The sequence below is a fragment of the Hypanus sabinus genome, chromosome 2 (genome assembly GCF_030144855.1).
Source record: "Hypanus sabinus isolate sHypSab1 chromosome 2, sHypSab1.hap1, whole genome shotgun sequence".
Classification (NCBI taxonomy): Eukaryota; Metazoa; Chordata; class Chondrichthyes; order Myliobatiformes; family Dasyatidae; genus Hypanus; species Hypanus sabinus.
In genome coordinates this window covers 30,698,045-30,712,940 of record NC_082707.1, presented here as the reverse complement: position 1 = coordinate 30,712,940, position 14,896 = coordinate 30,698,045, and the positions used below count along the sequence as shown (strand labels likewise).

Here is a 14,896-nt window from a genome sequence, read left to right as displayed (position 1 = left end):
TGCATTGAGTTGCTGCCGTATGATTGACTGATTAGATAGTTGCATTAATGAGCAGGTGTACCTAATAAAGGGGCCACTGAGTATAAAATACATTTAAGGAACATCATCAATAACTTTGCTGAAAACCAGAGAAAGGAAGGAGCAACACAGGGTTACCCAGAAGTGCTGGATTGCCTCCACACATGAGCCCCAGAGTAAAGTTCATTCCCGGGGCTTTCCAGGCTCATGACTTGATAGTGATACACACAGGAGATTCTGCAGACATTGGAAATCTTGAAGAACACACACAAAGTGCTGGAGGAACTCAGCAGGTCCTCCTACTTGATGGTGAAATGTACAGAAGCGTGCATGAATATCTTCAAACTCACAATTAGACTTCCGTGCAGCCGGCTCCTTCAGAAAGCATGCAGATTAAACTATATTAAAAGTAAACACCAACTATTTGCAGGACATTTATTTTCTCTTGCTTCTTATTTATTATTTCCTCAAGTTCATCTGTCTTTGGTAGTTATTTGTTTCCATGTTTTCCTCTGATCTGAAAGATCGGCTTACATTGTAAGCTTTACAAGGTCCTGTGAACTGTCGCAAATTGCTTTTCTCATAGGCAGTGGCCCAAGATGGAGCGCAGAGCCTTACAGGAGCAGAAAGGTCTATTTGGCTAGTTCAATGTTCAGGGAATATAGTATCCACCTGACAGATACCTCACCAACAGACTGGAAATCAACTTCAGAGCTCAAAGCCACTGAAATGTGGATTCGAAAATATTACCACAGTGTGAAATAAAAATATTTAGTGCTGGAAAAAATCAGCAGATCAGGCAGCATCAAAAGAAAGTGAAACTCAAAAAGTTCAGAGGCTCATTTATTATCGAAGTATGCAACTCTGAAATTCCTCGATTCTGCCTCCGGGTAGCCATGAAAACAAGAAAGAAAAGAAAGGCAGGGCAATCATCAACCCCCAAATCCCACATCCCACACAAAAAAACACAAACAAAACGGATCAGGCACATTGACCCCTAAATCCCTCTTACTGCACAAAAAACCCAAACAAAACAGATCAGGCACACTGACCCCCAAAGCTCTCTTCCCACTCAAAATAGATCAGGCATATTGACCCCTAAATACCTCTTCCTGCACAAAACCCCCAAAAAATGGATCAGGCACATTGACCCCTAAATCCCTCTCCCTGCACAAAAATACCCGAACAAAATGGATCAGGCACATCGATTACCCTCCCCACACAAAAAACAACTGAGAAGATCAGGCGAAAAAACACAGGATGTAAAATTATGAGACTGCAAAAGAGAGTCTATAGTCCAAGTCCACATCCAATGTGCAGAAAAAACCTGGGCAACACTCTTGGGATGCAGCGGCAGTACCTCTCCGATACAGAGCAACCAGTCAAAAGGCAAGCAGCCTGCGCTCACCCTCCACACTCGTTTCGCTGCTTTAATCTCCCTTGTCGCTTTTATCGGCAAAATGGAGCCAAACAGCGGCTTGCCCCTCATCCTGCCATCTGCCTGCTACAAGTTTCACGCACGCTGCCTCTGCCTCACGGAATCCTCTCGGAGACTGCTGAGCACTGGAACACCCAAATGATCTCCAGATTCCGCACTCGCCTTGATGTTTCAATTGCCCTCGACCCTTTAATCAGTGAGCAATGGAAGCTCTAATTGGTGAAATGGGGCGAAACATCAGCTTGTGTGCTATCCTGCAAACTTCTGGCCTCGAGGTTCGCTCAGGCTGCCTCTGCCTCTCGGAATCCTCGATTACAGAGCGCTGAAGCACCCAAACAATCTCCAAACAGCAAAATACAGGGACCGACTGTTCTAGAATCATATTCAAAATGAGAAACAAATGTAAAAGACATAAAAGATGTGAAAAAAGATGGTTTCCTGATCTATCCAGAAGATGTCAACCAAAGGAGTATTGTACACAGGCACCATCTTGACCGGAATGACTCATTAACAAGTTCAGGGTTTCCTCATCTGTGCAAGAGTCTAAAAGAATGCTGGCACTATTAGATCAAATGCCAGTAATTCCCCTGGAATCCTTGACAATTCCCTGCAAGTTTCAAGCCAATAGTTTGGAATACATTGGCAAGGTAACCTAAAGGACTTTCTTCCGTCATTTCATAGTTAGTCAAATGCTTGGAGACAGAATTATGACATTTACTCTTGAAGTGAGGGTAATTTCAATACATCTTAAAACAGTTGTGAGGTGGTGATAGAACATTAGAGGCCTTTGTGATATTATGCTTGTAGGAGGTGTTATTTACATTTTGGTGAGAACAAAGCTTTTTATGGTCTGGTTGCTTTTACATGCACATTTAGAGTGGATTTATTCAGGGATTCACAGTGTTAAGTGTAATGCTTTGTAAGTTCAAAACATTAAACTAATTCAAAGGAATTTGTCTGAAAGTCTGGGAATGCGGATCTGGCTTCGTCTTGTCGGCCAGAAGTTTACAATTAGTGGATTTCATGGATCAAGGACTGGGGAAGCAGACAAATCAATTGTCTTTGTTCCCCCACATTTTGTGGACTCTGAACTGACTTGCCCTGGGACAATCTAATCAGAGCAATTGAGTGTGGACACAAGGAACTTCAGGTAATGACCATTCTCAGATGAGTAGCTGCTTATTATTTAAAAAGCCAGACCTGAAAGACACAAACAAACAAGGCTGGGGTGGGCAGAAATATGAAACAATGTTGGTTGTAACCCAGGACTAGAACCAGTAAGAAGGTGATCAAGGTAGGTCAGGTGACCTTGAGCCAATGGGATGGAGATCCACTGGTTCATCTGATGAGGAACACTAGAAGAGTCAGATGCCCCAAATACACAGTTGGCGAAAACTCTCTGGCAACCAGAGGCCGACTCACAGATAAGGAGGACCTCACAGACACATGGAGATTGGAACCATGAAGAATGCCTGGCCAATGTAAACTCCTTTCCTGGGTAATAACTTTTCTGTTCATGGAGGGTCAGGGATTCTAGTGGGGTGCATATAGGTAGTTAGTTAGTGATGCATCATCAATAACTCACTCTGAGACGTAAAGGCGAGATATCGGCTTTTATTGACTGGAAGAAGGAACAAGCAGTGAGTGACCACCATACTACATCCTGGAGACTGAAAGGCCGGGCTCAGGCCTAGATCGCCTTTATACAGGGGTCTGTGGGAGGAGCCACAGGAGCAGTCAGCAGGGGGCGTGTCCAGACAGGTATATGTCGTTCACCACATTCACCCCCCTTTGTTTTAAAAGAGTCCCCATGTGGCGAAGTTTCTTACAGGTCAAGTCTATCAGGTGGTCGAATCTGTCGCTGCGATCTACGTAGCACCGGCTGTGATTGCACAGATGCCGGTGGTGGTGATTGCACAGGAGCCGGTGGTGCTTGCACTGGAGACGGAGGTTGTGCCGGTTCCGGCCTAACTGGAGGTGTCAGCCCACTAGGCGTCAGTGATCCATCATGCATGTGCGAGGCGCCTGGTATATGAGTGTCGTGAGGAGTCTGTGTAGGGCTTGGTGTGCGCGGTGTCACCTCGGGTACAGGGTTCATAGTTACCGTGGAGTGTTCAGGGTAGTGGTCTGCTGCTCCTGTGGGTGCCAGGTTGCGGACGGAGATTGTGTCCTCCCGCCCACCGGGTAAGACCACGTAGGCATACTGGGGGTTCGCATGTAGAAGGTGAACCCTCTCGACCAGCGGGGAGTATTTATTTCTCCTCACATGTTTCCGGAGCAGCACTGGCCCTGGGGACGTCAGCCAAACTGGTAGTGTGGTCCAAATCCAATCTTTCCGGACGTAAAATGGTTTCCATGTTTTAAAAATTCCAGTCAATAAAATTGATGCACCACCAATAACTCACTCTGAGACGTAAAGGTGAGATATCAGCTTTTATTGACTGGAAGAAGGAACAAGCAGTGGTTGACCACCATACTACATCCTGGAGACTGAGAGGCCGGGCTCAGGCCTCGATCGCCTTTATACAGGGGTCTGTGGGAGGAGCCACAGGAGCAGTCAGCAGGGGGGCGTGTCCAGACAGGTATATGTAGGTTCACCACAGTTAGTGAACCCACATGACTTTTAGTTGAGACAATAAAAATTACTTGTTGGTAAATACAGACTTTCTTCATCTCACAGGTCAATATTTCAAGGGGTGATTCTTGTAACAGTCTTTACTTGGAGCGAGGTGCCCAAGAATGCTTAAACAACATATATATATATACACACACACACACACACACACACACAATTACTCAAATATTATTGAAATATTAAATACACAAGGTTATGGAAAATAGTGTAGCTATACTGAAATTTTATGATAACGATAAGTCAGTTCTTTATGAAAACCTAGAAATTACAGTGAAATTGATTGATAAATGCCAAACACATTCCTATTTCATGTCACAGTTTAATAGTTAAGCCCCCCTAGCTAAAATATCAGGCAGAATCTTTCAAACAAATGTGTTAAGCATTTGTTGACAGATGTTGGTGACAGTAATCTCCAGGTAATGGCATAATTACATCATGAGATGAACGCATTTGCCTTTGGCTATGATAATAGCTGTGTTTTGGATGGACTCAGTGATCTTCTATGGCATTTCATCATTTAAGTGTTGCTCTGAACAGACATTTATTCAAATACCTCCTTAAAAGTAATCAAAGGCAGATACAGCTCTCTCAGTGTGTCTTGAAAATGCATTCCAGAGATTTTCCACATCCCAGCAATTGACCAAGAGAATTTTGACTGCAAATTTAGCTCACATGGAGCTTGCCTGAACTAAAGCATAAATTTGTGCCCAAAACTAATGCTAGATTAGTTTGCCAAACTACTTGCAAACCTACTACCTCATGTCTCATTGTGCTGTTAGCAGAAAGCAAATGGAAATGATCCTTCAAGTTACAGCCTGCCTAATTCTGCTTTCACATTCTTTAACAGTAGTTTAAAATCCAATTATTCCTATCTGGTCTGCTTTGATTATGTGCAATGGTTCCTGTCCAGGTGATCTTTAAACACATCTGGAGTTCTTCCAGAGGCCTTCAAAATTGCAGCTGTTAATCCCCCATCCAAAAAGCCAAACCTTGATAATGAGGGTACTAGCTAACTATAGGCCTATATCAAGTCTTCCCTTCCTGGGCAAGAATCTTGAGGAAGCCATTTTCAACCAATGCAACAACTGTCTGAATGAGAACAATATTCTTCAAGAGTTTCAGTCAGGTTTTAGAGCAAATCACAGCACAGAGATGGCTCTGACCAAAATTATCTGTGACCCTCAGCCCAGCACTGATGCAAACAGAGTCTCAGTTCTAGTTCTTCTAGATCTAAGTGTTGCCTTTAACACAATCGACCACAACACTCTTTGAGATCACCTTGAGAACTGGATTGGCCTCTCTGATAGTGCCTTTAATTGGTTCTGTTCATATATCTCAGAAAGAAATTTTTTTGTCTGTCTTGAAGATCATTTTACTAAGAGACACAATGTCCCTTTTGGTGTTGCTCAGGGAAGCTGCCTTGGTCCCTTACTCTTTTCCTTAAACATGCTCCCCTTAGGAGACATCATTAAAGAGCATGATGCACCATCAATAACTCTCTCTGAGACGTAAAGGCGAGATATTGGCTTTTATTGACTGGAAGAAGGAACAAGCAGTCGTTGACCCAGGAAGGGAAGACCACCATCCTGGAGACAGAGGGCCCGGGCTCAGACCTCAATCGCCTTTATACAGGGGTCTGTGGGAGGAGCCACAGGAGCAGTCAGCAGGGGGCGTGTCCAGACAGGTATATCTAGTTCACCACAGAGCATAAACTTGATCTCCACAGTAATGCAGATGACACACAGTTGTCTATCTTGGTCAAGCCTGATGATGATAACACCCTATCTTCAAACAAGAGGAAATCTGCAGATGCTGGCAATCCAAGTAACACACACAAAGTGCTCAAGGAACTCAGCAGGCTAGGCAGCATCTACAGCAAAAAGGATAATTGACATTTCAGGCCGAAACCCTTTGGCAGGACTGCTGTTTGTGTTACACCATATCTTATAACCATATAACCATATAACAATTACAGCACAGAAACAGGCCATCTCGGCCCTTCTAGTCCGTGCCAAACGCTTACTCTCAGCTAGTCCCACCGACCTGCACTCAGTCCATTACCCTCCATTCCTTCCCTGTCCATATACCTATCCAATTTTTACTTTAAATGACAATATTGAACCTGCCTCTACCACTTCTACTGGTAGCTCATTCCACACAGCTACCACTCTCTGAGTAAAGAAATTCCCCCTCGTGTTACCCCTAAACTTTCGCCCCCAACTCTCAACTCATGTCCTCTTGTTTGAATCTCCCCTACTCTCAATGGAAAAAGCCTATCAACGTCAACTCTATCTATCCCCCTCATAATTTTAAATACCTCTATCAAGTCCCCCATCAACATTCTATGCTCCAAAGAATAAAGACCTAAATTGTTCAACCTTTCTCTGTAACTCAGGTGCTGAAACCCAGCTAATATTCTAGTAAATCTCTTCTGTACTCTCTCTATTTTGTTGATATCTTTCCTATAATTCGGTGACCAGAACTGTACACAATACTCCAAATTCGGCCTTACCAATGCCTTGTACAATTTTAACATTACATCCCAACTCCTATACTTAATGCTCTGACTTATAAAGGCCAGCATACCAAAAGCTTTCTCCACCACTCTATCCACATGAGATTCCACCTTCAGGGAACTATGCACCATTATTCCTAGATCACTCTGTTCTACTGCATTCTTCAATGCCCTACCATTTACCATGTATGGCCTATTTTGATTAGTCCTACCAAAATGTAGCACCTCACACTTATCAGCCAACTCCATCTGCCATCTTTCAGTCCACTCTTCTATTTGGCCTAAATCTCTCTGCAAGCTTTGAAAAGCTACTTCATTATCCACAACTCCACCTATCTTAGTATCGTCTACATACTTACTAATCCAATTTACGACCCCATCATCCAGATCATTAATGTATATGACAAACAACATTGGACCCAGTACAGATCCCTGAGGCACATCACTAGTCACTGGAATTCTTTGATTTCTGGTATGGCTGGAATAAACCAATGTATGAGCAATAATTTCTTAAAACTAAATGAAGATAAAACTGAAATGAGATAAAACTTTGGTTGGTCCTATAGCCAAAACAGATATACTTCTTGATAAACTTGGGAACTTGGCTCTTCATGTAAAATCAGAAGTAATTCTGATTTGAATTTTAAACTCCACATTAAGGAAGTGATCAGAGCAGCATTTCTACATGTAAGAAATAATGCAAAGGTACAGTGTGTCTGTTTCTGTCATGTAATGATGCTGAAAAACTAATTCACAAATAGACTAGGTTACTGCAACACATATTTTACTGGTCTTCAAAGCGACCTATTGACAAACTTTATCTCATTCAGAATGCCAAAGCTAGACTTTTATCTTAAACCAGGATGAGGGAGCTTGTCACTCCCATTCTAACTATGCTACCTTGGCTTCCTTTATCTTTAGGAATTGATTTAAAATTTCTCTTAGTTGTTTTTAAAGCTCTCAATGGTCTGGGGCTGGAGTACATCACAGAATCGCTTTCATTTTATAATCCCGCTTGAGCTCTCAGGTCTTCTTCCACTGGTCTGTTAAATTTAAATGATCTTCCACAAAAGATAATTGACACGTCAGCTTTTTAAAATTATGCTTCTAAATTGTAAAACTCAATAACTCAAACTATAACGGATGCAGACTCAGATAATGCTTTCAAATGCCAGGTCAAAACTCATTTATTCAACTTTGCTTTTAAGTAACATAATTTTGCCTTTTATTTTTATGCTTGAACTTTATTGCATTGTAAATCAGTTGGAATTACATCTTTTTTTTAAAGTGCTCTGAAGATAAATTATTTAGTTAAACTAAATGAAATATCATTCTTTAAACATAACAGGTGAATTGAAAGCAATCATCTAGTTGAAGTTGAGATGTCTCAGCCACAGAGTGAGTGAGTCTTTGAATCACAGCATGGAAACAACTCCTCAACCCAAATGGTCCTTGCCGACCAAGATTCCGATCTGAGCTAGTCCCAATTGCCTGCTTTTCTCCCATATCCTTCTGGACTTTTTGTGTCCATGTTCCTTTTAAATGATGTTGATAAATCTGTTTCAATGACTTCCTCTGGCAGCTCAGCTGATATATGGAAAAAGTTGACCATCAGGTTCTTAGCAAATCTCTCCCATCTCACCTTAACCCTATGCCCTCTGGTTCTCAATTCCCCAACCCTGGGAAAAGACAATGCTGATTGATCCTATCTATGGCCCTCAAGATTTTATGCACCTTTATAAAAATCATTCTCCTGCACTCCAATGAACAAAGTCCCAACCTGCTGGTCTTCTATGTCCAAGTTATAACCCTGTAATTCTCCTCTACACTCTTTCTTGCTTAATGGCCTCTTCCCTGTAAGAGTGACCAAAACTGGGACACAGTATTCCAAATGCAGTCTCACCAGTATCTTGTGCAACTACAACATAACATATAAAATGCCGGAGGAACTCAGCAGGTTGGGCAGCATCTCTGGAAATGAGTAAACAGTCAACGTTTCAGGTTGAGATCCTTCGTCAGGAAGGGTCTCTGCCTGAAACATTGACTGTTTATTCATTGCCATAGACGCTGCCTGACCTACTGAGCTCTGCCAGCATTTCATTTATGTTGCTCTGGATTTCCAGCATCTGGATAACGTCGACAGCGCTTCTCCCTATAGATGCTGCCTGGCCTGCTGTGTTCCACCAGCATTTTGTGTGTGTTGTTATCTGGATAGTCTCTTGTGTTTATGATTTGGAACGTAACATCCTAATGTTTACATTAAGTGGCCTGACCAAAGATGCCAATGCTCAGCCTTTCTGTTTTCATAGTCTGCTGTGATGGTAGATCGCATTGTGCATTCCTTTGACCATAATTGCTTGGTGCACAAAAAGTTGCATCTGACCTGTGGGGTAAACCCCTTCAGCTTGTCTGCTGCTTTTCTCTGGCATGTTCTAGTCTGTGACGTAGGTCTCTCTGCCTTGGGCTGCAAGTCCCTCCAGTACACGCTGTGATTCCAGGCTAGTTTACACAAGCCAAGGTTCAAGACATATTCATTAGGGATAGCTATAGTTGTCCCTTCAGCAGTCAACAGTAATATGGTTGAACTTGTGGTGTGATATCAACAACGCTGACCCTTGCCACCATTGTTAAAAAAAATACCTCTTATAGCTAAGATTACTGTAGCACAGAAAGATCTTTCTTTACTGACAAGTACCTTTATTGTTTAAACTAACAAGTACATGAATTCATACACTAAATACCTTGTGTGTACACCCGCTAGGTATCCCTGATTCTCCTGAATAGTCAAAGAATAACAAAGGTATTACCTGGGGAAAGGAATCTACACTGGTCAGGCGTTCCTCATATTCCTGATTCATTTGCCACGTGTTTCACACAGGGTTGCTCACGCTTGTATCTGCAATGGTCATTCTTTGAAGTTACCACTGCCAGCACACACAAAGCATTCACTTTTATATCCATTCCTTATCAATTCAAATATCGCATTCCAGTGTCATTGGCCACAGGTCATGTGTCTGACCTCTAACACCTCTGCTCCAAGCCAGCATCCATTTATTGTCCTCTTCCCATCAACTGACAGTCGATAATTTATGGCTCTTTTTTCTCAGTCAGCAATGAGCTCGAATCACTGCAGGCAGGCAGCAACCCCAGCATTCACAAACCTACATATTATATCCAACCAAAGAACATCTCACAAATAACTTATTTGGAAATGACCCCCAGTCTAGCAGATTACCTGAAGTATCATTGTGTCTTCTTTAAAACATTGATCTAGCCCAGCATGTCAAGTTCACAAAATGGAGAATATGCTGACTTCACAAAATGGCTGCCTCCATCCCCAAGCACGTGGCAAGAACAAAGACAATTAGTGTGGTAACTTCTACTTTACAAAAAGACCACTCAACAACTCAATGGCCAAAAGAGCATCATTATCTGGGATGGCAAATGGTATTTACAATACAGAGGCTTCCAGGTACCTCGTGCGGCATGGGTGGAGGAACTATGTACAATGCATACTGGGAGTAAAAGAGCGGAAGTAAAGACCCCACCAACCCCAGATCCCGCCTCTTGCTACCAACAGCTTCCCAATTAGTATTAACTTACTTTTAATAATACTCACATTACAACACTTCTCCCACTTTAAAATTCAACATTCCTCAAATATAGAAGAACTGGGAAATAAAAACAGTATCATTAGCAACAGGTTACCAATACAAAAACACCTAAAAAAAATGGCAAATTCACCATTCAATCTAACACACTACCCCCGGTGATCCAGCAGGCACTGCTGGTGAAGATGTTTTGGGTGGATCTAGTGTTGGGGACATGAGAGGGGTCTGTGTGTCCGCGTGAGAATGTCCATCCTCTTCAGGGGACTCTGCCCCCTCTGCCAGTGGGTCTCCCTTTAGCAAAGTCACTGGTGGACATGCTTCCCCAGTAGTCTGTCTCACCATTGGAAACTCCGTGGAACTGTCTACCTCTGAGTCGGAATCATGACGCAGGTGCACATGGTCCTGATGCCTGCAGAAAACACGCCCATCAGTCAGCTTAACAACATAGGAGACTGGACCACTCTGCTTAAGAATAATCCCAGGTAGCCATTGCTGATTGTTTCTCACATAGACATTGTCATCCGGTTCTAACTGTCTGTCTCGTGCATGTGATCATGTCCCTCCTTCTGCTTTTCCTGCTTTCTCTCCACTTTTGCCTTCATGTCCGGGCACAGCAGGTCCAATCGTGACTTAGGCCTACGCCCCATCAGCATCTCTGCTGGAGTGCGTGCAGTCGTAGTCTGTGGAGTGAGACGGTATTTAGACAGGAAACGTGAAAGCCAGGAACTAAGAGAGTCCCCTGTCATGCACTTTAGGCCTTCCTTCACTGTCTGAACAGCCTGCTCAGCCAAACCATTTGAGGCTGGGTGGAAAGGGGCCGTCCAAATGTGATGAATGCCGTTCTGCCGCATGAACTCACTGAACAGCTCACTGGTGAACGTCGGGCTGGTGAATCAGTGACCAGAGTGTCAGGCAACCCGTGGACTGCAAACACTTGCCTGAGTTTGTCTGTGGTTGAGGGGGCTGTGATGTTGCTCACGATGTGAGCCTTGATTCATTTGGAATGCGCATCTACCATTACAAGAAACATCGGTCCCATAAAGGGGCCAGCAAAGTCCAAATGTAGCCTAGACCAGGGGTAGACTGGCCACTCCCATGGGTGCAAAGCTGGTGGTGGCATGTTCTGATTGGTCTGACATTGCGTTCACGATTTTACCTTGTTCTCCAGATCCTGATCCATTCTTGGCCACCAGACGTAGGATCTTGCAAGGCTTTTCATCCGTGACACCCCTGGGTGAGTCTCATGAATTTCCTCCACAATCTGTGAATGGCCAGGGGGAGGCACGATGACCCTTGCCCCCGAGAAAATGCAGCCATCCTGCAGACTCAGTTCGGTCTTGCGTTTGGCATAAGGTCTCAGTTCCTCTCCTCCCACGACTCTGGGCCAACCTTGTAAAAGAAAAGTCTTGACTTGAGACAGGACTGGGTCCCTCTCTGTCCATTGCTTGATCTGGGTCACCTTTACAGGTGTCTCTGACAGCCTCCCCAACGAAAACACAGTCTCTGGAGGCACATATGTATTAACAGGCGTCTCAGGTAAAGGGAGTCGACTCAGCGCATTGGCGTTTGCATTATCCCCACCCGCTCTGTACAAGATAGTATACTGGTAGGCTGACAATGTGAGAGCCCAACGCTGTATCCTGGCTGAGGCTAGCGGTGGGATGCATCTGGTCTCCCTAAAAAGGCTCCTCAGTGGTTTATGGTGCATATAAATTGTGATTGCACATCCATAGAGGTACTGATGAAAACGTTTGACCGCAAAATTAATGGCCAGACCTTCTTTGTCTAGCTGTGAATATCCCTTCTCAGCAGCCGTAAGGGTATGTGAAGCAAAACCAATAGGCTTCTCTGAATGGTCCTCTATTACATGTGAGAGAACTGCCCCGACTCCATAGGGCGAAGCATTGCATGAAAGGGTGATCTCCTTGTCTGGGTCATAGTGAACGAGCAGCTTCGCTGAGTGCAGGAGTTCTTTCACTTTCTTGAAAGCTTCCTCCTGCTCTCCACCTCACCGCCACTTAAAGTCATTGTGAAGCAGCTTAGACAGTGGGGCCAAAACCTTTGAGAGGTCCGGAAGAAACTTGCCATAATAATTCACCCTGCCCAAAAATGATCTGAGTTCAGTGACGCTCTTGGGACTTGGGGCCTCCTTGATAGCTCTCACTTTGTCCCCCACTGGGCAAAGCCCCTCAGCTGTAATTTTGTGTCCCAGGTAGGTCACACTCGGAGCCAGGAACACACATTTTCTGCATTTCAACTGCAGCCCTATATCTGAGAGTCTCTTCAGCACCTGTTCTACATTAAGCCAGATGCTCCCCCTCCGTGGCTCCTGTGATCAAAATATCATCAAGATACACTGCTACATGTGGAATCCCCTACAGCAAAGAGACCATTGTCCTTTGGAAAATGGCGGGGCTAGATGCCACTCCAAACACCAGGCGATTATATTTGAATAATCCCTTCTGCGTATTGATGGTGACGTACTCCTTTGAATCCTCATTGAGCTGCAGCTGTTGGTAAGCACAGCTCATGTCCAGCTTTGTGAACAGCTTACCCCCTGACAGGGTCACAAATAGGTCATCCACCCGTGGCAATGGGTACTCCTCCAGCTTAGAGACCTGATTCACTGTAAGCTTGTAGTCCCCACATATCCTCACCATTTTATCTGCCTTCAAAACCGGAACAATAGGAGCTGCCCACCTTGAAAACTGAACAGGCTCAATGATGCCCAGCCCCTGTAAACAAACCAGCTCCGCCTCGACTTTGCCTTTCATGGCAAAGGGCACTGAGATGGGCTTAAAAAAACGTGGTGTGGCCTCAGGGTCGACATAGAGTTTCACGGTCACGCCCTTCAGTGTGCCCAGCTCGTCCCTGAAAATGTCACTATACTGCTGCAGAATGCCCTCCGTCGTGTGTGCATACTTAACCTCATGCCAGTTGAGCCAGATTTTGCAAAGCCAATCGCGGCTCAAAAGACTGGGCCCACTGCCCTTAGCTTTCACCAGCCTGGCTTCAGCCTTCTGGCCCCCAGCTGAAATATCCACGTATAACACCCCTAAATGAGATATGGGCTGCCCCGTATAGGTCCTGAGTTGGAGCTTAGATAGTCTGATGGGAAGCAGGTTGGATCCCCATGTCCTCCTGTAGGTCTCTTCACTAATGACCGATGCAGTAGCCCCAGAATCAATCTCGAACTTAATGTCCTTTCCCTTGACAGTGACTGTGGCATAACACGGTTCAGGTGGTCCCTCATCCATTTCCACCCCAGACATGCTGTAGCCACACGCTGCCTCTCCGTCTGCTTCTCCTAGGTGGGGTGTGGCTGCCTGATTCTGTTGAGCTTTCCTCTGCCCAGGCTTAACCTCACCTTTTATGCTCCTGCACTTTTTAACTAAATGTCCCTTCTTGCGACAAGCATGGCAGACAGTATCTTTGAATTTACAAACATTTGCATAGTGTGTTCCTCCACACCGAAAACATTCCACCCGCTTTTTCTGTTTACCAGTCTCCCTCCTGACTTGGAGCACTGCCACCGACTGCGACCCCCCATGTCCTTTCTGTATATCCTTGGCATTATCAGCAGCCACCTCCACGCCTTGGGCAGTCTCTAGGGCTTTCTTGAAAGTCAACGGTGGGGTTTCCCCCAACAAGCGGCGTTGTACGGCATTATTAATGCCGCATACTAATCTGTCACAGAGCATGTCATCCAACATAGCTCCAAAATCGCAATGCTCCGACAGCTGCCGAAGCTCAGCCACGAAACCACCCACAGATTGACCTGGCTTCCGGACATGGCTGTGAAACTTGAACCGCTGGACTATCACCGAAGGCTTCAGATTGTGGTGGTTCCCCATGAGCTTGACCAGTTCGTCGTATGGAATTTCTCCCGGTTTCCGCGATGTAGCTAAGTTCCATATCAGCTTGTACGTCCTTGCCCCCCACACACTCAGGAGAATAGAGCGCTTCGTAGCCTCCTCAGTAATTCCATTAGCACAGAAAAAGTGGCCCAAACTTTCCTCGTACTCCGGCCACTCCTCAATTTGCTCGTCAAGCACACCGACCGTTCCGAACGTAACCATCCAAACGCGAGGCTCCTCGCCCGCTCACAGCTCCTGATCGAAAATGGGGCCGACCCGTCCACAGTTTACCTCGTCGCCAAAAATAATGTGGTAACTTCCACTTTACAAAAAGACCACTCGACAACTTGATGGCCAAAAGAACATCTTTATCTGGGAGGGCAAATGATATTTACAATACAGAGGCTTCCAGGTACCTCGTGCAGCCTGGGTGGAGGAACTATATACAATGCATACTGGGAGTAAAAAGAGCGGAAGTAAGGACCCCGCCAACCCCAGATCCCGCCTCTTGCTACCAACAGCTTCCCGATTAGTATTAACTTACTTTTAATAATACTCATATGACAACATGGCTGTAATGTGTCTGTCTGCTTCCACTGTCCTTGACTCATTTGAATTCACGGAGTTGTAGATTGTCACTCTACAATTCTAAAATACTACAATGGCTTGCGCACGCAATGAGATTCCATGTGAGGAAACAGTTTTATTCTTACAAACACAACAAAAAACTTGTCAAACAGTCAGCAACATTATCCAACCATCTCACAGAAAAACTGAGGGGTAGGTCTGGTAACATTATGGTTAACATAACACAGATTCAAG

General features: G+C 44.6%; 1 protein-coding gene across 3 annotated transcripts in view; it reads right to left on the bottom strand.

Moving 5' to 3' along the window:
- The window catches only part of LOC132407605 (uncharacterized), a 134,723-nt gene that overhangs the window by 40,044 nt on the left and 79,783 nt on the right, over positions 1-14,896 (bottom strand). The gene's annotated exons all lie outside the window — the stretch shown is intronic.